We start from the raw sequence: 25,876 nt of genomic DNA, 5'->3' as shown, positions 1-25,876 counted from the left end.
CCACTGTGTTCGGTGCATTGGTCAGAGGGAAATGGGTTGGGGTGGGTTACTCTTCGGAAGGTCGGTATGGACTTGTTGGGCCAAAGAGCCTCTTTCCACACTGTAGGTAATCTCATCTCAACTGCAATGAGTGAGTATAGATCTAACTTGAATAACCTTTCCTCATTCCAGGAATCAGCTGAGAAAAGCTTTTCTGAACTGCTTCTAATATAAATATATTCCTTCGAAAATAAGGTGAATAAAACTGCACAAACCACTCTAGAGTGTTTTTACCAATAGTTGTTATAGCAAGATATCCCCATTTTTATACCCCATCCCTTTTGCAAAAAGTTCAATGTTCAGTTTGCCTTCATAATTACTGCTATAACTGTATTCTGACTTTTAGTCATTAGATTAGATTCCCTACAGTATGTGAACAGGCCCTTCGGCCCAAAAGTTCATACCAATCCTCCGAAGGGCCCTCCCATTTATCCAACACAAACTTTGGGTCTGCTACATGGATGACACCTTTGTCATCACAAAAAGGGACAAATTAGAGGAAACATACAACACCATCAACAATATCCTGACAGGCATAAAAATCACAAAACAGGAGGAGAACGACAACAGACTCTCATTCCTAGATGTGACAGTTGAACGTACAGCTAACGGAGAGCTTCAAACCAGCGTTTACATAAAAACAACAAACACAGAACAAATATTTAACTTCAGAAGCAATCATTCCAACACCAAAAACGGAGCTGCATGAAGACACTATTTCAATGAGCTACCTCACACTGCAGCACCCAAGAACTACAAATAGTAGAAGAAAAATACCCATACAATATTTTCAAGAAAAACTGGTACCCAATAAATACAATCCGATGAATCCTCAGAAACAAACCAAAACAAGCAGACTCAACGCAAACCAAAAACTACAGCCACATTACCTTACATAAAAGACATATCAGAAATTACTTCACGAATATTCAGGTCCCTTGGCATCATGGTACCCCACAAACCTACCAACACACTTCAACAGCAACTAATGAACCTTCAATACTACCAGCAAAATTAATGTCATTTACAAATTACCATGCAAGAGCTGTAAAAAACACATCAGACAAACAAGCAGGAAACTTGCCACCAGGATATATGAACACCAACTAACCACCAAAAGACACGACCCACTATCACTAGTTTCCATGCATACAGACAAAGAAGGATACCACTTTGACTGGGACAACACACACATCCTAGGACAGACAAAACAAAGACATGCATGAGAATTCCTAGAGGCCTGGCATTCTAACTGGAACTCCATCAAAAAGCACATTGATTTAGTCTCCATCTACCTTCTCTTGAAATAAAACCCAGAAATGACATCACCCACCTTAAGCAACCAAGACCTATAAATAGAGAGGCAGGACATACCACCAGCGCTTCACCGGAGGCTCTCACTGATGATGTTATCTAGTCATGGTCTAAAAACAAACCATCCAGCTCAGTGAGCTAACTTACATCCAAGTTCATTCAATATTTGCACTAAGGTAAATACCATAACTACCATTTCAATAAGAGCAGGAGAGTTTTGGCTGCTAAGATACTCTTCACTGTTCTACTGAATTTTTTTAGCTTCCCAAGCTAAAGGATATTGTTTACTGTCCTATCCCAAAGGCAAAATTATAGGTCCTCCTGCACCAGAGAATCAATGACAGAGATATGCACAAGAAGAATCACAAAAATAACATGTATCGCAATTCTGGAATCTCCTAATGATGGAAATTTCAAAATACAGTCCTCCATTTTAAACATTTTTTCACTGTCTGTTTGCCTGAATAATATCTTTCACCTTGATTTTTCACAGTTATTCTCAAATCTGACCTTGGTTGGGTCTTAATCAATTTGGTTATATAATTAGACTTCACAATTCATCCACTTCAATTTTGGAAGCCACTGGATCTTTTAGTGAGGCTTTACTTTGACGAACAGAAGTGGGGCTTCCAGTTTTTCAATAAGATTACAAAGTGACATTGACTTATTCTGCTTAATTTCCAATCCAATGTATTTAAAAGACCTAACAGCTGGACTTACAGCTTTGAATTCTGCTTAAAGTTCATTTATGACAATCTTTTCAAGTTCATTGCTCCCACCCAACAAAAAAAAGTATAAGTGCATCATAAAGATGTCTGAAAGCTGCCTCCCATGGTCCCTGTAAAATACAGCATGGTCTGCTTTTAAGTGGAGCCTAATTTTAATTAAGTAGACCTTACTGAGAAGTATTAAGCCCTAGAGACACCATTTAAGCCATACATGTATTGGTTTAACTTTCAGGGTGTCCCCAATGCATGGAGGGCTATCTTTGGAGGGAAAAGAAAAATCACATTTGAGCTGATTTCCCTCTGGAAATGCAACTTTCATATCAATTATCTAAATTCCCAAGTATTTGCTACTGAAAAAAACCCAACAAATATTCAAAATTACTTTTCTTGTCTGTGGATCAAAACTTTCTCAAAATGATGATTCAAAGATTCTTTTGAATGTATCAAAGATGTCTGCCAAGATAATGTTGGCACGGATATTATCTGAGTTTGATGCATTTTGTGTTGAACGCAACACCACGTGACCAAATTCGTACTCCTTTCCTTTATCTGAGTTTTTGTATTTTAATGAAAAATTGATAAAAACTTGCCAAATAAATCATTGAATTTATCACTGAAACTGTCAAAATAACAAAGATTTCACAAACTTATCTGTTCAAGCTTTGACACTTCAAATTACAATAATGATTTTGCTTCCCGATTTTTTATTTTCTTCAATTGATTTTCTTTAAGCCTGTGCCTGAAGAATTATTTTAACTTGCTGTTATTGAATTAATAGCTCAGCAATTTATTAACTCACCACTGGAAGCCTTACCTGTTTCCTTCAGCCTAGCTTGTCATGTGCAAACAAATCTTCGTATGTTCCTTCCCTCAAGGGATGTAATCTATTTTGGGTGTCCAATAATTGGCCTCTTGGATTCTTGATTCAGCTTTCTCCATTTGGCTGCCAACGGGCTTTGTTGTTCTTCTGGGAGTCTTTTAAAGACTTGTTTCCCCTCTTACTGGTTGTAAAAGGCTTTTTTTAAAACACAACATTTGGAAAGAATTTTTTGGAAAGAATTTTTGTTCAGCTGCTGTTCAGCTCTGTGGTCTGTATGTACCAACAACTATTTTTTATAACATGATTTTTTGAATTCTTCTCTCCTTCAGATGATCTCAGGTGGGTTTCTTGATCTGCAACAGCCTTCTAGGCTGTATATCCCCTCAATTTTTCATCATGTAACTTGATGTAACATGATGAATTTAGGTTCTTTCCAGATTCATGAAGAAGAAGAAGACGAAGTCAAGGAACTTTATTCAGGCTTAGACTTCAAAGTAACACTATTTATTTTACGTTCATACTAAATACTGCGATATATGGCGAATATAAGTAAGCTAGGTTCTAACTTGTTTGCATTAGGCAACAACTAACCCATCTTCTTCATGTGTTCAAGTCCATGCACTTTTGGTGCATTTTTTAGAGAGTCTACTCATACTGTGGTAGTCTGTGATGTGTGGTGCTGTGATATCAACGCAAGGTTGCTTCAATTACCTTGCGTAGCACATCATCATATGCAAACCTTATTTGGAAGCCGTAAAGGCCTTAGATCAAAGTCAAATGGCAAAAATCCCTTTCGTTCACAAGTTTGTACTTCTTTTCCATCATCACCACGAAGAACACCACTGGATAATACTTACCAGACTATTCCTCCAATACCCTATGGTAGATTCCAGGATGAAATATCATCACTGGGACAGCTGCAACAAGCAATCAATCAGATAAAATTCCTGCCTCAAGATCAATGGTATTCCAACTGGAGGGGTTTTGCTCACATTAAGATTCTGTGCACTCATCCTATGGATCCTACAATAAAAATATCAATGACACTTCCATCACTATGTCAATGATTGTGTGAGTAGACTCATGCGGCAATGATTAATTAGATTGAATATGTCCTTTGTGCAGGACATATCTGGTTCAATTCTCAATGTTATCAGGCATATACTATAGCTAAGCTGAATCCATTTGGCTGCTGGTGTAGATGTTTCTCAAGTTCTAGGATCTTGTTAGGACCCATAGCCTTTTCTGTGTCAAGTGTCATTGGCAATATCTTGAAACAATGTGGAGCAAATCAAATTGATTAAAGATTAGCATATATAGCTTGAGGAGGGAGGCAAGCTGGATCATCCATGGAGAAGGTCTGGCTGAAAATGATTGTAAACGTTTCAGTCTTGGTTTTTGCACTGACATAATGAACTCTCTGATCATTAAGGAAAGAAGTGAATGCAATGTATGAGAAAACATTTTCATAGCAAGTAGATAGGGTCTGGTATACACTGCCTAAAAGTATTCTGGAGGCAGGATCAAGACATTCAAAAGAGAATTACGTGATTAAGTGAATAAAACAATTGCAAGGTTACAGGGAATAAGCAGGAGAATGGCATGAAGTCATAAAGCTCATTTGGAAAGTAAGTGCATAGTGTAGAATCATACAACTAAAGAGTTATACAGCATAAGAAAAATCCTTTGGTCCAACTCACTCATACCAACCAAGTTTCCCAAACTAAACCAGTCCCATTTGTCTACATTTGGCCCACATTCCTCTAAACCTTTCCTATTTGTGTATTTAACCAACTATCTTTTAAATGTTGTGGCTGTAGCTGCAACTACTGGCAGTTCATTCCGCATATGAATCACCTTCTGTGTGAAAAAAAAATTGCTCCTCAGGCCCCTTTTAAATCTTTCTCCTTTCACCTTAAAAATATTCCATCTAGTTTTGAACTACATTACCCTAGGGAAAATATCTTTGCATTCACCATACCTATGCCCCTCATAAATGTATAAACACCTATAAGATCATGTCTCAACCTCCCATGCTCCAGTGAATAAAGGCCCAGTTTATCCAGCCTCTCCTTATAAGTCAAATTTTCTAGTCCAGGTAACATCTTTGCAAATCTTTGCTGCACCCTCTCCAATTTAATCATATCCTTCCTATAGCAAGGTGACCAGTCTGTATACAGTGCTCCATAAAAGGCCTCACCAATGTCCTTTGTAGCCACAATATGATGTCCCAATTCCTACACTCAATAGACAGAGCACTGAAGGCAAGTTTGCTAAACGTGTTCTTAGCCACCCTGTCTACCTGTGATGCAACTTTCAAAGAACTACGTACATAAATCCTTTGGTTTCTCTGTTCAACAACACTCCCCAAAACCCTGCCATGAATAATATAAGTCCTGTCCTTGTTTGTCTTACCAAAATGCAACACCTTGCATTTAATCAAATTAAACTCCATCTGCCACATTATTCATTGGTCCAACTGAACAAGATTCCTTTGTAAACTTAGAGAAGCTTCTTCATTGTTCACTATACTACCAATTTTGGTGTCATCCATAAACTTGCTAACAGTGCTACCCAAATTCTCATCCAAATCATTTACATAAATAACAAACAACAATGGACCCAGCACTGATTCCTGCAGAACACTTTTGGTCACAGGCCTCCAGTCTGGAAAAACAACCCTCCAGACGAATGGCCTCCTAATATACTGTAACAATTCTACTTCTGTGCTTGTATGTGGAGACTCCTTCTATTAGTTCTGTAAATCTGCTGCTGCTGATGGCCCCCAGTTTAAGCTTCTGGTTCTATTGTGAACCAACCGCATATACCATAATGGTAGTGCCACACAACAATGGAATTATGTTCTCAGTGTAAAGATTGGACTTTATCTCCACATGGTCTTTGTGGTGGTCACCCCTACCAACAGTGACTTAAGCAGATGCCCTGAAGACATGTAGTTTATTGGAGAAATGATTGCTGGTCCTGTAATGGTTTGCTCCAGTAGCAGTATTTTTCCCTTTAAGACTTGGCCATGTAGGTCTCCAGTACTCTTCCAGCTATTCAGATTATTAGTCTAATAACATTATCACTACACTAGTGTCCACTGTTCATAACATTGTGAGAATCTACATATTTGTAGCCCAAGAAGCGTGGACCTCCGCTGTTATAAGTTTTTTGTTCGAAGTGGATGACCTAACAGATAACCATATTGAAAGCCAAACAAAGTTGCAGTCAGGATCAGAAACATGAGAAGGCTATGTGCTGACAGTTTTGCCTGTCAAAACCTCTGGCATGCGCTTGTGTAAAAGCTCAATATAGTCAAAAAAATGTCAGGTTTACCGAAATTAATTCAATCCACTCCCAAAATTGGTTCAATTGTCTCTTTCACTGAACTGGCAACAATCAACTATTAGATTTTAAGACTAAAAATTAACTGCATAACAATAACAGATGACTGCCATTCATGAAGTTTAATGAAAATTAATCGCAATGCTGCAACAATCAGTTTATCCATGAGTAAGCAAGAAATTAACCTCTTGACCACTCCAAATGGGTTTTATTTTTCAAAAGGTAAAACGTTGTTTGAAATATAATTAGTGCTTTGAAGGAGAGATAACTGGTAATTCTAAACATAATTATCCTTTATTGATCCTGGCAGCATGATGTGTGGTGCTGCAACAGCTGACTGCTCAGCTGATCTCCCATAACCTCATCGGCAAAAATATCAATGCAGTTTCTGCTGTGGTGATTAAAGGCGTGTGATACTGCACTGAACACTCACCACCTCATTGGGACAGGGGGTCTGTATAATCCATACAGCTTAAACAAGGTTAAAATAAAGCCTATAAGTGGAGACTCATTTGGAGGCTATGCTGCATGTGGCACCTAGAGTTGACATTATCAAAGAACATTTATTTGTCAAGGTAATCACAAAAATCACATGATTCATTCATAACCTGACAGATGAAGTATACTGTTCATCAGCTGGATATACTGATTGGAAATCCCAGAAACATCAATGGAAGCTATTGAAAAAGGCCAAATTTAATTACACTGAAGTACCCACTATTACTTAAGAGTTATTGTACATTAGGGCAATAATCAAAGTAGGAAGGTCTTTCCTTAATCGATACTGAATAAAACTAACCTGTGATGACATTACTAGATGTGCCAATCCTGTTTCCAGGATAGTTTCTCAATATGGAGAAACACAAATCCACACTTCCAAGCCTTAAATACGGAGAAACATAAATTTTAAGTGTTTGCATTAGTGAAAAAAGATATTGTACAGCAATGAAACTTCTAACACATGCCTGAGGCTACAATTGCAACATTCTCAATTGAATCTGGTAAATGTCCTCCATTTTGTCATTGTACCAAGAATTAGAGAATATGTTATTACCAATGATTGATGATCACAATTATCTAGCTTATTTTTTCCAACAAAACAACTGAGGCTATCTAAAATTCAGAGCAATTACTGCACTAAACATGGAACACAGGCTTTTGATGTAGCCACAGCTACCACTTCAGTTACTGTCTTAGATTTAGAGATACCTGTGTCTTAATATCACCACTGATTGACAGATTCTCAAAGGAAGGATGATGTAACATCTCCAGAGGTGGAAACTGCAATGAAGATGCCCCAACAATAGGTAGAGGAGAAAGGTTCTCAGTGAAGGAGTTGAACAGATGAATGGCATTGAGCCTAAGCTGCTTGTAAGATCAGTACAATGCCTAAATTGTAATGGTGACCATATTGTAAAGACCATATCTTTTTATTTTTCTTTATTTCTGATTATGGGCTGAAATAGGAAAAGAACTGTTTGATAAACCAAGGATTGTCGAAGGATTGCTATACTTTTCAAAAGCAAGTGACTTGACACTCATTGTAATTGCTGCTTATACAGCTGCTCACTCAAGCTGTGGGAAACCTACAGCAGACAAAGCAGAACCAAGGGGTGTGTATAAATGGAGCACAGCTGATAACAATATAGATTGGTCCATGAACTAGTGACCAGTTATTGATGTGAAAGGTCTTCAGTTTACCAACAACTATGTGATTGACTCCCAGGCAGTTGAACAGCTTGGTGGTGTGGATGTTTAGGCAGAAGCAATCATAAGCAAGCAAAAAAAAGGCACTGTTTTTGCTGTTCAGTAAACAGCTTTTCAGGCCTGAATGCAGAAAATTTATTTTCCTTTTCCAGTTGCTTTAAGCTGGGACTTTTAACTGTTATGTCAAAGACCTTCATAAGTAGGAAGCAGTCATCCTTTGCCTCCTTCAAGTTACTGAAACCATCTGAAGGAGGCAGATCTTGAAGCAGCATACCAATCAGCTCAAAGATCATTTCAGCACATCCCGTGGACAGGGACCATTAAATGTCTCCCAGTCCTTCCCCTCTGTCAATAACACCGATGTTTTAATTCTAGTCTGGGTCTTTCTGTATGTGTGTGTGGAGGGGAATTTATAATGGGGTGAGAAGAGTTAAATGTTGATGGTTCATAATTAGTTAACTGTAGTTACAGTCCATTTATTTGTAATGGTTGTTCTTGTCAAGTACAGAAACTTGGTCTACACTTTCTGTCAACATGGATGTAAAAGACAAGAAAATTGTAGAATTTTGTGTACTTCTCAAAATCTTTAACTTTTGTGATGACTCCAGGAACAGTGAGGCTTAATTTTCTGTATTCTATCCCAATCAGCTGTAACCATAATATACTTTAATTTGAGAGAGAGGGATTTCCTGACATGACTAATGAATTGCATCAACACTGTACTCCAGAAGGTACAATCTGCCAATGTGTCCACATCAAACTTAATTACAATGCATATAATCACAGGGATATTCAAGAAACTCTGTTCCCCTGCCCTGTCCTAAGCAACACTGCTCCCTGCACCCTCTCACTGCCCACACATCAAGAAGAGAACTGTAACAGGCAAATGACTGGAAAAAACCTACTTCAATCCACACCTAACCTTCTTTAATTACCTCCCAAACCCACCAGCAATATATTCCCTCAGGCCACTTGATATGATTAAACCTGTTCCACAAGGATTAACAACTGGAGGTCTGTGGCTGGAGGACTGACAGTTGGTAAAACCTGCCAGAAATCATACTCTCATTGTAGTCCCCACTGCTCATCTACCCATCTTTGACCTCCCACAATGACACTGGCTACTTTCAAACTGTTTTAGATACAGCAAACATCAATGTGATTGCCAACCGTTTTGATGCATTCCAGAAAATGACTTACACTGTCAAGGAGTATCTGCTGATGAAACTTGAAGGTGAGCTTGGAGTGTCAGCAATAGTAAAAGGTACATGGTCAGATAAAACCTGAATGAAACATAGACTGTGTTGGTAGTAAGTTAGGTTCACATGGGAATTTGGTGGGGGAGGAAAGCAGTGTTTTCAGTAAGGTTTATTGCAACTAGTAAAGTGTGCTAAGTATTAATCAAATTTATTCATACCAGGAAGGTTTATCAACAGTTGGATGGTTTAGAAAGTGAACATGAAGTTCAAGTTTTAAAGGGCAGCCTGGTCATGTGGGATGTATATGCTACAGAATGTCGGAAGTTGCAGATGCTGCCAGTGACCTAGATAACCACATGTAGAATCCTGAGCTCCAGTTTTGAGTTCGAGCAGCAGCTGGAGTGACTATGGTGCATTCATAAGGCTGGCAGCTATGTGGATAGCACTTTTAAACAGGTGGCCACAATTTGGGCTAGGAGTATGGAGGCAGAAAGTGAATGGATCACTGGCAGATAGTCAAAGGGAACCAGTCAGGTAGTATAGGAACCCGCATGGGTTCCACTCACCAATTCTTCTAGGGAGGGTGAACAGCTGGAGGTTGTGGTCCACATTGGTATTGATGACTTAGGTAGGAAGGGGAATGGTGTCCTGAAAGCAGCATTCAGAGAGTTAGGAAGGAATTTGAACAGCATGACCTCTAATGCAATAACCTCACACCTACTTCCAGTCCCAAATGCTGGTGAATGTAAAAATAGGAGAATTAAGTGATTGGATCCAAAGTGGAAGAACTGTGTTAGGAAGGAGGCTACAGATGTCTGAAGCATTAGGCCTGGTTTTAGATAGATGGGACCTGGACAAGATGGAAAGGTTGCAGCTTTGCAGAACTGGGACTAACATCTTTGCAGGGAGATTTGCAATGCTGTTGGTGAGGGTTTAAACTAAATTGATGAGGATTTGGGAAGCTGAGAAGGAGCTCAGATTCAAAGGAAAAGAAGTAGCAAAGTAAAAACTGGGAAAAGAAGTAGCAAAGTAAAATGCAAAATAGAAGACATGAATTTCGAGAATAGAGAATAATGTTAACAAAGTAGAATTTAAAAAACTCTATTTTGAATACAGATGGCATTGGCAACATGATTGATGATTTTAATGCATAAATCAAGATAAATGGGTATGACTGAATTGCCATTGCAGAGACATGGCTACAGGATGACCAAGATTAGAAATGAAATGTCCAAGGATATTCACATAACACCAAGTTATAGTCCAACAGGTTTATTTGGAAGCACGAGCTTTTGGGGCGCTGCTCCTTCAACAGGTGGTTGTGGAAGTTAAGAGCTTGCTCACGGAATTGCGTGAGCTTAACTTCCACAACGACCTGATGAAGGAGCGGTGCTCCAAAAGCTAGTGCTTCCAAATAAACCTGTTGGACTATGTTGTGTGACTTTTAACTTTGTTCACCCCGGTCCTACACCGGTATCTCCAAGTCAAGGATATTCAGTATTTAGAAGGCAAAAAGGAAAAGGAGATGGGGCAGCACTGTCAATAAGGAAAAGATCAGTATACATTTGTAAGAGAATATCTTAGATCAAAGAATCAAGAAGTAGAATCAGTACAGGTGCAGCTAAGAGAACAGATCAGGCAGCAAACATTAGTGGCAGTTTATAATAGGCCACCAAACTGCAGTGACAATGTTGGGCAGAGTACAAGTCAGAAAATTAGGGATATGTGTAGTGTGGAAAAGACAGTTATAATGAGCATTTTCCGTTTACAGTTATGCTAGTTTCCTTATTAGCATTCATGCTATGGAGGATGAATTCCTGTAGTGAGTATGATTTGGAGATGCTGGTGTTGGACTGGGGTGTACAAAGTTAAAAATCGCACAACACCAGGTTATAGTCCAACAGGTTTAATTGGAAGCACACTAGCTTTCGGAGCGACGCTCCTTCATCAGGTGATGAAGGAGCGTCGCTCCGAAAGCTAGTGTGTTTCCAATTAAACTTGTTGGACTATAACCTGGTGTTGTGTGATTTTTAACTCTGTAGTAAGTACAAGATGGATTCCAATAGCAGTACATTGGAGATACCAACTAGGGATCTTTTTATTTCAGATTCATTATTTTGCATTGAGAAAGCCCTAATTAACTGACATACTGTAAATGCACCTTTGGTAAATAGTTTCTGAAATTAATCTTAAACCTTTAAAGAAAATTGTAAAGATGCAAGGAGCAAGTTTGCTATACTAATTGGTGAAAATACACTAAAAGATATGGTGTAGACAAGCAATATTTAAATAGATACCACATTATCGACAACACATATATATTCCTGTGAGGCATAAACACCCCATGGGAATGGTAAATAAAATAGGTTCCGGATTGCATTAGGTTAAAGGAAGTGGCTCCTAAGGATGCCAGACAAAGTGGTAAACCTCAGGAATGGAAGAAATTAAGAACCCAGTAAAAGAGGACCAAGAAGCTGATTAAGAAACATAAAGGTGAATATAAATGTAAATTAGTGAGGAACGAAAGGCTAACTGTGAAAGCTTCTTTAGATATTTTAAAAGGAAAAGATTAGCTCAAAAAAATGTTGGCCCATGACAAATGTGGCTATGAAAATTTATACTGAACAGGGAATGGCATGGTAACTGAAATTTGCACGTATTTATGTGAAGATACCCAAAATCTCCCTGAGAGGTCCGGTCAGCTCAATTTCTCCTCACAAGATCATCCCACCATCCCTGGCATTATTCTGATGAACTTCCATTGCACTGCCTCTATAACAAGCATATGCCTCTCTAATTAATAGAACAAAAGCTGTACATGTGTTTTGAAGAATGATGAGTGGCCTTGTTGAAACTTACAAAATTGTTACAGGGCAAAAAGATGTTTCCCCTGGCTGGTTAGTTTAAAAATCAGGAAAAGGGCTGGGCCATTTAAAACTGAGGTAAGGATGAATTTCTTTGCTTTGAGTGGTACATTTTCAGAATTCACCTCAGAGGGAGATGGAAGCCCAATCACTGAGCATGTTTAAAGTAGAAATGAATAGACTTCTGGACACTAATGGAAATGAAGAAATATAGAGGTAGTATGGGAAAGTGGTATTGAGGTAAATAATCAAATATGATCTTGTTTAATGGGGGAACATGCTGGATGATTTAAATGGTTTACTTCTGTTCTTACTCCTGACCCCATTGCACACGTCTCTCTGCTCCCCACAATCCCAGAACTTCAAATTAATGTGCAAAAATGTGTGTCAGCAAGTCTTGATTTTACCTTACTCAGTCTACTCTAATGGGGTAGAAAGAAAGTAAGATACCCGATGAAAACACATCCTCTGTTTCCTGTCTGTTTGTCAATCTTATACTGATGTTAATATATAACCACAACAACATACTTTGTCCAGTAACTTTTTAAATAACACCTTATTGAATATCTTTGGAAGTCCAAACCCAGTTCATCAACTGATTTTCTCTACATCATCCTGCTTGTTACATTATTGCATCCTCAAAGATTTGAAATACATTTGTTAGCCATGCTTTTTATTCACAGAGCTTTGTTGATTCTGATTGATTTTAGTATGATTTTCTATTAATTACCACTGTAATAATGAATTGTAGCTATGGCAGATGTTAGACTAACTGGTCTACAGTTTCCTGCTTTCTGTCTCCGCCTTTCTTGATGTAACATCTGCAGTTTTTTAGTCTGCTGAGATCCTTGCAGAAACTAGGGAATTTTTGTAAGATTACAAAAGAAAGTACCCAGTAGACAGTTCCATGCCAAGTTTGGAGAGGGACATTTGATTAGGTGGGAAATATCTTCCTATCTGTCAAATCAGAAGTGGGAAGGTGAGTGTGGATCCTGTGGAAATCAGAAAGGTGCTAAACAAACATTTCTCATCGGTTTTCACTCAGGAAAAGGAGAATATTGTAGAGGAGAAGAATGAGAGATGAGATATTAGACTAGAAAGGATCGAGATTAGTTACGAAGAGGTGTAACCAATTCTAGAAGGAGTAAAATAGACAAGTCCCCTGAGCCGGATGGGATTTATCTGAGGATTCTCTGGCAAGTTAGGGAGGAGATAGTGGAGCCTTTGGCTTTGATATTTAAGTCGTCATTGTCTACAGGTTTAGTACCAGAGGACTGGAGATTTACAAATGTTGTGCCCTTGTTCAAGAAGGGCAGTAAAGATGACCCAGGTAATGATAGACCAGTGAGCCTTACTCCTATTGGAGGAAAGGTTTTGGAAAGGATTATAAGAGATAGGATTTATAATCATCTAGCAAGCAACATTTGATTTCAGATAGTCAACATGGTTTCGTTAAGGGCAGGTCATGCCTCACAGACCTCACTGAGTTTTTTGTTAAGGTGACTGAGATGAGGGTAGGGCAGTTGATGTGGTGTACATGGACTTCAGTGAAGCCTTTGATAAGGTTCCACATGGTAGACTGTTGGAGAAATTGCAGAGGCATGGGATTGAGGGTGATTTAGCAGTTTGGATTAGAAATTGGCTTTCTGAAAGAAGGCAGCGAGTGGTGGTTGATGGAAAATATTCAGCCTGGAGTCCGGTTACTAGTGGTGTGCCACAAGGATCTGTTTTGGGACCACTGCTATTTGTCATTTTTATAAATGACTTAGATGCAGGCATAGGTGGATGGATTAATAAATTTGCAGATGACACTTAAGTCGATGGAGTAGCGGACAGTTTGGAAGAGTGTTACAGGTTGCAGGGGGACTTGGATAAACTGCAGAACTGAGAGGTGGCAAATGGAGTTCAATGCAGCTAAATGTGAGGTGATTCAATTTGGGAAGAATAACAGGAAGGCAGAGTACTGGGTCAATGGAAAGATTCTTGGTAGTGTGGATATGCAGAGGGATCTTGGAGTCCATGTACATAGATCCCTGAAAGTTGCCACCCAGATTGATAGTGCTGTTTAGAAGACATACGGTGTGTTAGCTTTCATTGGTAGAGGGACTGAGTTCTGGAGCAGCAATGTCATGCTGCAACTGTACAAAATGTTAGTGCGGCCACACTTGGAATATTGTGTACAATTCTGGTCGCCATATTTCAGGAAGAATGTGGAAGCACTGGAAAAGATGCAGAGGAGATTTACCAGGATGTTGCCTGGTCTGGAGGGAAGCTCTTATGAGGAAAGGCTGAGAGACTTGGGTCTGTTCTCATTGGAAAGAAGAAGGTTAAGAGGGGATTTGATACAGACATACAAGATGATCAGAGGATTAGATAGGGTCGACAGTGAAAGTCTTTTTCCTAGGATGATGACATCAGCTTGAACGAGGGGGCGCAACTACAAATTGATTTAAGTCAGATGTCAGAGGGCTCTTTACTCAGAGAGTGGTAAGGGCGTGGAATGCCCGACCTGCCAATTTAGTTAACTCAGACACATTAGGGAGATTTAAACAATCCTTGGATAAGCACATGGATGATGATGGGATAGTGTAGGGGGATGAGCTTAGAATAGTTCACAGGTCGGTGCAACATTGAGAGCTGAAGGGCCTGTTCTGTGCTGCAATTGTTCTATGTTTTATGTTCTATCTCCACCCTGAACAAGCTTGTAGTGGGCAGGTCTGTGGACAGCACTTTGTGCTGGTGTCAAGTGAAGCCTTTGTGAGTAATTAATGCTCACTTAAGGGACTCATCCCACCAGCCCATAGCAGGAAGGGGGCTTGCCATGCGTGCAGCACAACAAGAAAACCACGCGCAGAGTTACTTGAGGGGTCTCGGGGATACATCCCTTGGTCGAAGTACTCAGTGCTAGTCGAGTGAAGCTGACTGTGGAAAAGAGGGCACATTGAGAGCCATGCCATGCCAAGTGCTAACCCCCTCATCGCTTCCTTTACAGCTGCTTTCCATGCTCCTCCCACCACCATCACTGAATATGTGGCCCAGGATCCATTGTAAATACTGGGGCCTTATGTGGGCTATATTGAGAGCAGATGGGACCCATGTCATTTCTACTAGATATCACAGGCCAACTCTGCAGTCAATTCTTTTAAAACTCGAGGATGCAGATGATGGGAATTGACAGCCTTTAGTCCCATTAGATTTCAGTATTTTTTTCTTTACTGCTCATAATTATCTTAAATTCCTGCCCCTCTTGGTTCTTCTATTTCCTTGAAGTGTTTTTGTGTCCACTACTGTGAAGGCAGATACTTGTTCAAAGCCTCTACATTTTTCTTTTCTCCCATACTTGTTTCCCTAGTCTTCCGATCTAAGTGACAAACGCTCACCTTAATTTCCTTTTTTTCTTTTAACGGCATGTAGAAAATGCTTAATTTCTGTTGTTATATTGCTTCTTAGTTTTCTCTGATACTTCAATTTATCACTCTTTATACCATTTTTAATCACTCTTTGCTGGTGTCTAAAATTACCCTAATCTTCTTGGCGATCTCTAACCTTTGCAGCATTGAATGTCTTTTTTTTCATTTTAATACCATATTCAAACAGATTCCATCAACAGTTTTGGGGGCAATTATCCAACTAAATATTAGTGTTGATGAGGCTGATTATGTCCTGAAAACAATGCAATTTCAGTTTTCATTTCAATTTTTGAACGACCATATTAAAATTTATTTCAGGTGACTAAAGAGGAATTCTCTAGTCCTGTACCAATAAGTAGTGATGTATTAATGGTGACAAAATAAAACTGGCAGTTATTTTAGTATTTTGTTATGTTTAAAATATTTTCAAGTTTTCTTTGCCAAAAATACTGCGTTCTTCAAGCTAAAATACATCACAATGGCTTCATTAAATGAATAAAGTAACATTTATTAAATGCTTTTTCAGCAGTGAAAAAGGACATGACATAAGTATAGGAGACATTTTTGCATGATGATGGGATGTACAGACTGCAAAAATGTTACCATTCAATCTGGTGCACGAAGTATTAGAAATAAAATGGATGAGCTTGAGGCTCTTTTGGAAATTGGCAGATACGATATTGTGGGGATAACTGAGATGTGGCTTCAAGTGGACAGGGCCTGGGTAATGAATATTCAAGGCTACATGTGCTATCGTAAGGACAGACTGACGGGCAGAGGGGGTGGGGTGGCCATGTTGGTAAGGGATGATATTCAGTCCCTTGCGCAGGGGGGACCTAGAATCAGGGATGTAGAGTCAATATGGATAGAGCTGAGAAATTCTAAGGGTAAAAAGACCCTCTTGGGAGTTTTCTACAGGCCCCCAACAGTAGTCTGGATGTCGGATGTAAGTTGAATCAGGAGCTGAAATTGGCCTGTCGCAAATATGTTACTACAGTTGTTATGGGGGATTTCAACGTGCAGGTATACTGGGAGAATCAGGATGGTATTGGACCTCAAGAAAGAGACTTTGTGGAGTGCCTCCGAGATGGATTCTTAGAACAGCTGATGCTGGAGCCTACCAGGGAGAAGGCAATTCTGGATCTGGTATTGTGCAATGAACCAGAATTGGTCAGGGACCTCGAAGTGAAGGAGCCATTGGGAAGTAGTGACCATAATACAATAAGCTACAATCTGCAATTTGAGAGGGAGAGGGTACAATCGGAAGTGACAATATTTCAGTTGAATAAAGGGAACTATGGAGCTATGAGGGAGGAGCTGGCCAAAGTTTAATGGTGCAATACCTTAGCAGGGATGACAGTGGAGGAACAATGGCGGATATTTCTGTGTATAACGCAGAAGATGCAGGATCAGTTCATTCCACAAAGGAAGAAAAATCCTAGGAGGAGGCATGGGTGGCCGTGGTTGACGAGGGAAGTTAAGAAACATATAAAGTTAAAAGAGAAAAAGTATAACTTGGCAAAGATATGTGGGAAAACGGAGGACTGGGAAGCTTTTAAAGAACAACAGAGAATTACTAAGAAGGAAATACGCAGAGAAAAAATGAGGTACGAAGGTAAACTGGCCAATAATATAAAGAAGAATAGTAAAAGTTTTTTTAGGCACGTGAAAGGCAAAAAAATGGTTAAGACTAAAATTGGGCCCTTAAAGACAGAAACAGGGGAATATATTACGGGGAACAAAGAAATGGTAGAAGAATTGAATTGGTACTTCAGATCTATGTTCGCTGGGGAAGACACAAGCAATTTCCCTGAGGTAACAGTAGCTGAAGGACCTGAACTTAAGGGAATTTATATTTTCCAGGAATTGGTGTTGGAGAGCCTGTTAGGTCTGAAGGTTGATAAGTCTCCGGGGCCTGATGGTCTACATCCCAGGGTACTGAAGGAGATGGCTCGAGAAATCGTGGATGCGTTGGTGATTATTTTCCAGAGTTTGATAGATTTGGGATCAGTTCCTGCGGATTGGAGAGTGCCTAATGTTGTACCATTTTTAAGAAAGGTGGGAGAGAGAAAGCAGGAAATTATAGACCAGTTAGTCTGACCTCAGTGGTGGGAAAGATGCTGGAGTCTATTATAAAGGATGAAATTACGACACATCTGGATAGTAGTAACAGGATAGGTCAGAGGTAGCATGGATTTATGAAGGGGAAATCATGCTTGACTAATCTTCTGGAATATTTTGAGGATGTAACTCTGAAGACGGACGAGGGAGATCCAGTAGATGTAGTGTACCTGGACTTTCAGAAAGCTTTTGATAAAGTCCCACATAGGAGGTTAGTGAGCAAAATTAGGGCACATGGTATTGGGGGCAAAGTATTAACTTGAATTGAAAGTTGGTTGGCTGACAGGAAACAAAGAGTAGTGATAAACGGCTCCATTTCAGAATGGCAGGTAGTGACCAGTGAGGTACTGCAGGGATCAGTACTGGGACTGCAGCTTTTTACAATATATATTAATGATATAGATGATGGTATTAGTAATAACATTAGCAAATCTGCTGATGATACTAAGCTGGGTGGCAGGGTGAAATGTGAGGAGGATGTTAGGAGATTACAGGGTGACCTGGACAAGTTAGGTGAGTGGTCAGATGCATGGCAGATGCAGTTTAATGTGGATAAATGTGTAGTTATCCACTTTGGTGGCAAGAACAGGAAGGCAGATTACTACTTAAATGGAATCAATTTAGGTAAAGGGGCAGTACAAAGAGATCTGGGTGTTCTTGTACACCAGTCAATGAAGGTAAGCATGCAGGTACAGCAGGTAATGAAGAAGGCTAATAGCATGCTGGCCTTCATAACAAGAGGGATTGAGTATAGAAGCAAAGAGGTTCTTCTGCAGCTGTACCCAGGGCCCTGGTGAGACCACACCTGGAGTATTGTGTGCAGTTCTGGTCTCCAAATTTGAGGAAAGACATCCTGGCTATTGAGGGAGTGCAGCGTAGGTTCACGAGGTCAATTCCTGGAATGGCAGGACTACCTTACGCTGAAAGACTGGAGCGACTGGGCTTATATACCCTTGCATTTAGAAGACTGAGAGGGGATCTGATTGAGACATATAAGATTATTAAAGGATTGGACAGTCTGGAGGCAGGAAACATGTTTCCGCTGATGGGTGAGTGCCGAACCAGAGGACACAGCTTAAAAATACGGGGTAGACCATTTAGGACAGAGATGAGGAGAAGCTTCTCCACCCAGAGAGTGGTGGCTGTGTGGAATGCTCTGCCCCAGAGGGCAGTGGAAGCCCAGTCTCTGGATTCATTTAAGAAAGAGTTGGATAGAGCTCTCAAGGATAGTGGAATCAAGGGTTATGGAGATAAGGCAGGAATAGGATACTGATTAAGGATGATCAGCCATGATCATATTGAATGGTGATGCAGGCTTGAAGGGCAGAATGGTCTACACCGGCACCTATTGTCTATTGTCTATTGTAAAATCACTTTACTTGTTGCGTTTGAGCTTTGGTCAATCTGCACTGCTACGTTTTCCAGCAGATATTTCCACAAATTTAATTCATTTGCTTTGTAAAATATTTCTCTGAGGACTAAGGAATAGAATGAGATTGTGGGAATTTACTGCTTTATACCAAAGGCTGGATGCATTATTGCATGCCCAAGGTAATTTATTTGACATCACCTCTCTTGACATACAAAGATGCAGCAACAAATTACAGCTAATTGTCTTTTTTCAGCTGTTTTTTTAATCATCAAATGATCAACTTACTGATTATCACATTGCAACACTGTGATCTATGCCTTCCCCTTTGATGATGCCTTCATGCATCGACATGTTCAACCCTTGGATTGAAATATAGCAGTGAATATTCTCACAGCTTTGGACCAGAATCTCAAATGTGACTGACATAAAGGTACATGACAAATTTTTTCCGCCATTTCCTACTGACTCGAGATGAAAGAAAAATCAACATGTGTAAATATTAGGATGGTTAGTCACCAATGGATTTGATACTCTTCTACCTCCGAGTAATATGGCACTGTAGTGCAGCATAACAAATGAACTTTTGTCTACTTGTTAACATTGAAAATGGTGTTATTAGTAATACTCCAATAATCCTATTTAAGTTATTTTTGAATATTAGGGTATAAGCATTCTAAGATGTCAGTAAGTAGTGGTGTTAGATTAGAAAATAACAGATGGCGAAGCAGCAGACTTCATTTTGGAAGCAATAGGTGAACTCCTTTATTGAACAACTTATCAGCTTTTGAAATTACTGATCTGAAAACATTCCATTGGCTCCAACCACACTTTAAATGCTGAGTAATAGACAATCTATTATATGTCTTTCGACGTTATACACCAGAAAAGGCATGAATGTGTGATGGTACTATATAACAAGGGCATTTTAATCCAATGGTTTTATTTCCTATTTTATCATTTCAATACCCCAGCTGAAAAGATAGCATTGTCAAAATATAGGTACAAATTCATTTTTTTGTATTAACTGAACTTTAAAGCATTAATCTTAGAGGCTTATAAAATACATTTAAAGAAATCTGAATCATCTGCCACTTCTGTACTAAAGTTTCTGTTTTCGACTTCATCAAAGCAGATTGAATAAAATAAGATTAAGACTACACTGACATAGTGCTCTTTGCAAGTTGATTTAAAAATGAAATCAACTTTGGATTCAAACATTTTGAGTTTAGGCATATAATTTAAATGCTGCAAAGTTTGGCTGGAAATAATCATAATATTAAAATATGAATAATCACTTATATTTTCCATAAATCTGAATTGAACATGCCTTGCAATGAACAGAATATTACACCCGTTGTCCATTAAGAAAAACACTGAATACCTGCTGAAATGTGTGGCATGACTACCATTTGATAGTCTAAGTATTTTCTCCAATATACTACATGCAGTATTTTGCAATTCTTCTGTATTTAGTGGCACATTATCTCTGAACACATGCATTATGTCACAAAGCCCTTTTAATACTCAACTCTGAATGTCATGATGCAGTGCTCCTCTTTGCCAATTTACCTGTCACAAAAATCCATGAAGGATTAAAAAGATTTTGAAAATTATGCCATAATTTTAGTTGCATTTGTTAGATAAAAGATGTGCTCTATATGTGCATGGCTTCCTGTCCTTGGAGAATCTCCAGACAAAAATAATAGGTGAATCAATGACAGTATCAATCTTAAAAAAAAAACTAAAATTCAAATATAGTTCAGTGCATAAAAGAACAATGAGATGTAACATATTACTGAGCCAGAATGATCAGGAACCACCAGATTGACTCCTTGAACAATGCTGAATTAATTAATCTCAGTTTAGGTATAAATTGTAGCATTATAATGTGTCTCAAGATTCAGGCTTGACAGAGAAGAAACCAGACAATGTTGTCATCTTTATTCTCATCTAGTGGCCCATCTTCAAAAGTGCGCATATATAGATTTTCTGAAGCAAGATAAGGCCCAGGTACAACTGAATAACATCAAAATCTGGTAAGGTCATACATTTAAAAAGTTCTTTTAATAAAGTACTTTTGATCTGTAGATTTGCATAAATCACAAACTAAAGGAAAGAAAATAAGAGAAAATTGTGGAGGTGGTTGAAGAGGGCAATTATAGAGTCATATAATTATATAGCATAGAAATAGGTCCTTCAGCCCACCATGTCTACATCAACCAACAAACACCAATATGTCATGAATCTGATTCTGAGATAGCTTTGGCAAATAGAATTAAGGAGAATCCAAAGAGTTTTTACAAATACATTAAGGACAAAAGGGTAACTAGGGAGAAAATAGGGCCTCTCAAAGATCAGCAAGGCGGCCTTTGTGTGGAGCCTCAGAAAATGGGGGAGATACTAATGAGTATTTTGTATCAGTATTTACTGTGGAAAAGGATATGTAAGATGTAGGGAAATAGATGGTGACTTTTTGCAAAATGTCCATAATACAGAGGAGGAAGTGCTGGATGTCTTGAAATGCATAAAAGTGGATAAATCCCCAGGACCTGATCAGGTGTACCCAAGATCTCTGTGGGAAGCTAGAGAAGTGATTGCTGGGCCTCTTGCTGAGATATTTGTATCATCGATAGTCACAGGTAAGGTACCAGAAGATTGGACGTTGGCTAATGTGGTGCCACTGTTTAAGAAGGGTGGAAAGGACAAGCCAGGGAACTATAGACCAATGAGCCTGATGTCGGTGGTGGGCAAGTTGTTGGAGGGAATCCTGAGGGACAAGATATACATGTATTTGGAAAGGCAAGAACTGATTAGGGATAGTCAACATGGTTTTGTGCATGGGAAATTATGTCTCACAAACTTAATTGAGTTTTTTGAGGAAGTAACAAAGAGGATTGATGAAGGCAGAGCAGTAGATGTGACCTATATGGACGTCAGTAAGGCGTTCAACAAGGTTCCCCATGGGAGACTGATTAGCAAGGTTATCTCACGGAATACAGGGAGAACTAGCCATTTGGATACAGAACTGACTCAAAGGTAGAAGACAAAGGTGGTGGTGGAGGGTTGTTTTTCAGACTGGAGGCCTATGATCAGTGGAGTGCCACAAGGATCGGTGCTGGGTCCTCTACTTTTTGTCATTTACATAAATGATTTGGATGTGAGCATAAGAGATACAGTTAGTAAGTTTGCAGATCACACCAAAATTGGAGGTGTAGTGGACAGTGAAGAGGGTTACCTCAGATTACAACAGGATCTTGACCAGATGGGCCAATGGACTGAGAAGTGGCAGATGGAGTTTAATTCAGATAAATGCGAGGTGCTGCATTTTGGGAAAGCAAATCTTAGCAGGACTTATACACTTAATGGTCCTAGGGAGTGTTGCTGAATAAAGAGACTTTGGAGTGCAGGTTCATAGCTCCTTGAAAGTGGAGTCACAGGTAGATAGGATAATGAAGAAGGCATTTGGTATGCTTTCCTTTATTGGTCAGAGTATTGAGTACAGGAGTTGGGAGGTCATGTTGCGGCTGTACAGGACACTGGTTAGGCCACTGTTGGAATATTGCGTGCAATTTTGGTCTCCTTCCTATCAGAAAGATGTTGTGAAACTTGAAAGGGTTCAGAAAAGATTTACAAGGATGTTGCCAGGGTTGGAGGATTTGAGCTATGGGCAGAGGCTGAACAGGCTGGGGCTGTTTTCCCTGGAGCATCAGAGGCTGAGGGGTGACCTTATAGAGGTTTACAAAATTATGAGGGGCATGAATAGGGTAAATAGGCAAAGTCTTTTCCCTAGGGTCGTGGAGTCCAGAGCTAGAGGGCATAGATTTAGAGTGAGAGGGGAAAAATATAAAAGAGACCTACGGAGCAACTTTTTAACACAGAGGGTGGTATGTGTAAGGAATGAGCTGCCAGAGGACGTAGTTGAGGCTGGTACAATTGCAACATTTAAAAGGCATTTGAATGGGTATATTAATTAGGAAGGGTTTGGAGGGATAAGGGCTGGGTGCTGGCAGGTGGGACTAGATTGGATTGGGATATCTGGTAGGCATGGACACGTTGGACCAAAGAATCTGTTTACATGCTGTACATCTCTATGTCTCTATGAGTCATGCAGCTGTGATTGACTCCTCACTGCAGAACCTGATTGAACAGTCCTAGTTAAAATTTTAAGACAGGACTGCAGTTGGAGGTGGGCGGGGGCACGATGCGTGGATCCTGTTTGGTGTGTTGTCACCTTTGTTGTGATATTGCTTTGAAAATTCAACATGCAAATAAGCCAAGTATGCAGGTGTTATCACATGACCACAGGCTCTCTGCATGATAGCACTCGAGTCATAGGCTGTCTCTCTCAATTATTCTGCACTGTATATGTCAGTTTAGCTGTAAACAAACCCTTTGGAGATCTTCATGTCAACAGAATCCATGTATCTCATTGAAGTTATGTTTGCACTCTTTCAGACGAGACCTTAAATTTAGGTCGTATTAGCCTGTTTATACGATGTATAAAATATTCTGTGGTGCTGAATAATAGTGTGAAGGTAATTCTTCTTCCAAAATTTCTCCTTCAAAAAATGCTATCAAGAAAGGAAATTATCAGTTATCCTATTTATAGTTTGCGGAGGAGGTCACTGTTCAGATTGGTTCGTGAATTTGCCTACATGAGGACCTTGACTGTACTTCAAAAATCTATTGATTGTAATTAAAGCAAGTGTAACACTTTAGGACATCCTGAGAATATAATTAGACACTAAATAAATTAAAGCTCCTATTCCTATACTGAAATTAAGGTAGAAGAAATTATTTAAAGGCTGCAATCTAACCATAAGATTTGTTCAAGCGTGAGTTCCATTATTTATGATATCATTTGAATCCTAATTGTGATCTTGCAATCATCATATTTTTCAACATTTTCTATCCAACTAATCAACTAAATTTTGGGAAACAAACATTGAGAGAAAATTGTCAGTTGTTTTAGCCAGTATTCAATTTAACAGGTATTTGTATGTTGTGTCTTTTAAAATTTATTTTTCACTTCAGGTTATGTGCTTTGCTGACCAGCCCAGCATTCACGACCCTAGGTGCTATGATTTAGTGTCTTGCACAGGCATATCATACAGCTGTCATGATTCAGCCACATTATGTTGGACTGGAGTTATATACAGGCCAAACTAAGGAAACTAAGAACATCAAAGAGTCATACAATTATAGAATCAGAGAATGGTTATTGCACTGAAGGAAACTATCTGGCCCACTGAGCGTGAACTAGCTGTCTGCAACAGTAACAACCACCTGATGAAGGAGCAGTACCCTGAAAACTAGTGCTTCCAAATAAACCTGTTGGACTTTCACCTGGTGTTTGTGTGATTTGTATACCCCAGTCCAACACCGGCTCCTCCAAATCAATTCCTTTCCTGTTTCTTGATTCTTTTTTTCTCTTTAGGTACTCATACAATGCCCTTTCGAAAGCATTAAATCCACCTTCAGCACAATCTCAGGCAGTGAATTCCAGTTGCTAACCACTCATTGTGTAAAACTGGAAATCAGTTATAGGACCAGATAGAGTCAGCATAGATTGACAAATCTACTTGGATTTTTTTGTATTTAACTCGTAAAGTTAATTGGGGGGAGCCTGTGAATCTGACTTACTTGGACTTTCAGAAGTCTTTTAATAAGGTACAAAATAAGGGATTAGCATGTAGAATTAAAGCTCAAGGTATTGGAGTAAAGTACTGACACAGATAGAGAACTAATTTGCAGACAGGAAACAAAGATCAGAAAGAAACAGGTCTTTTCTACAAGTGGCAGCCAGTAGGGTGCTGAAGGGATAGTGCTTGGACTCCAGCTATTCACAATATATTTCACTGACTCAGATAAAGAAACTAACTGTAATATCTCCAAGTCTGCAAATGACTCAAAGCTGGATGATAGGGTAAGCTCTGAGGAAATGCTTCAGAGTAATTTGGACAAGTTGAGTGAATGGGCAAATTCTTAGAAGATGAAGTCTAATATGGATAAATGTGAGGTTATACACAGGAAGTAGATTACCAACTGAAAGATGATAGATTGGGAAGGGGAAGTGCAAAAATCACCCGGAGAGCGATGAACCCCTGGGATTCTGTGTCACACAAGCTGATTGAGGCCAAAATATTGAACGTTTTCAATAAGGAGTTAGACATAGATCTTAGGGCAAAAGTAACAAAGGGTATAAAGAGAAAGCAGGAACTAGGTAGTGAGTTGGATGGTCAGCCATGACTATATTGAATGATGGAGCAGGCTCAAAAGGCCAAATGGCCTGCTCCTATGTTACCATATTTCCCCTTACTACACCTCTAATTTGATTGCCAAACACAAATGGGAAGTCTCTCTCTGTCTGTTTGAAGATGATCATGATGTTGAACACCACAAATCTTCTCTTAGCTTTCTCTTCTCTAAGGAGAACAACCCCGTCTTCTGTAGTCTACCTAATCCCTCATCCCTGGAAGCATTCTTGATTTTTTCAAAAATCAATCAATTTCATGGTAACTTCTCTTTTAACTGTACTAAATTTCTGTTCTTTTTATCTGAATATAAATTCTGAAGCTCCAGCTGAAACTCAAACCTTCTGGATTATTAGTTCAGATTTCTGGATTACTGTTGCAGGACTATTACTACTACATTACCAATCTCCGACAAGCAATTTGTTTCTGTACATCCTAGTGGCAATGCTTTATTGATATTTTTAAAACCTATTCAGTATTAAATGTGGCGGCATTAGATAAAAATGACTAAGTAGAAAAATATAAGAAATCAAAGCATGTGGAGACATTGAAGGTGCAAATAGATGCTTTGTATTAATCATTTGTTCACTTGACAATTTTGATGAGATATTTGTTGTCACTGTTGATGGGAGAAGAAATCATTATTTTCTGTATGTAGGATTTAAATAGGAAGAAGAATGGGCAAATGTAATTTGAAGAT

The 25,876-nt window shown here is 39.1% G+C and overlaps 1 protein-coding gene across 3 annotated transcripts in view; it reads right to left on the bottom strand.

Annotated features, from left to right (window-relative positions):
- The window catches only part of cacna2d3a (calcium voltage-gated channel auxiliary subunit alpha2delta 3a), a 953,727-nt gene that overhangs the window by 461,905 nt on the left and 465,946 nt on the right, over positions 1 to 25,876 (bottom strand). The gene's annotated exons all lie outside the window — the stretch shown is intronic.

The sequence above is a fragment of the Chiloscyllium plagiosum genome, unplaced genomic scaffold (genome assembly GCF_037043375.1).
Source record: "Chiloscyllium plagiosum isolate Xiang-an unplaced genomic scaffold, Cpla_swu_hap1 HiC_scaffold_14, whole genome shotgun sequence".
In the NCBI taxonomy this organism is placed as follows: Eukaryota; Metazoa; Chordata; class Chondrichthyes; order Orectolobiformes; family Hemiscylliidae; genus Chiloscyllium; species Chiloscyllium plagiosum.
The sequence above is the reverse complement of the archived record's forward strand: the minus strand, read 5'-3'. Positions and strand labels throughout refer to the sequence as shown.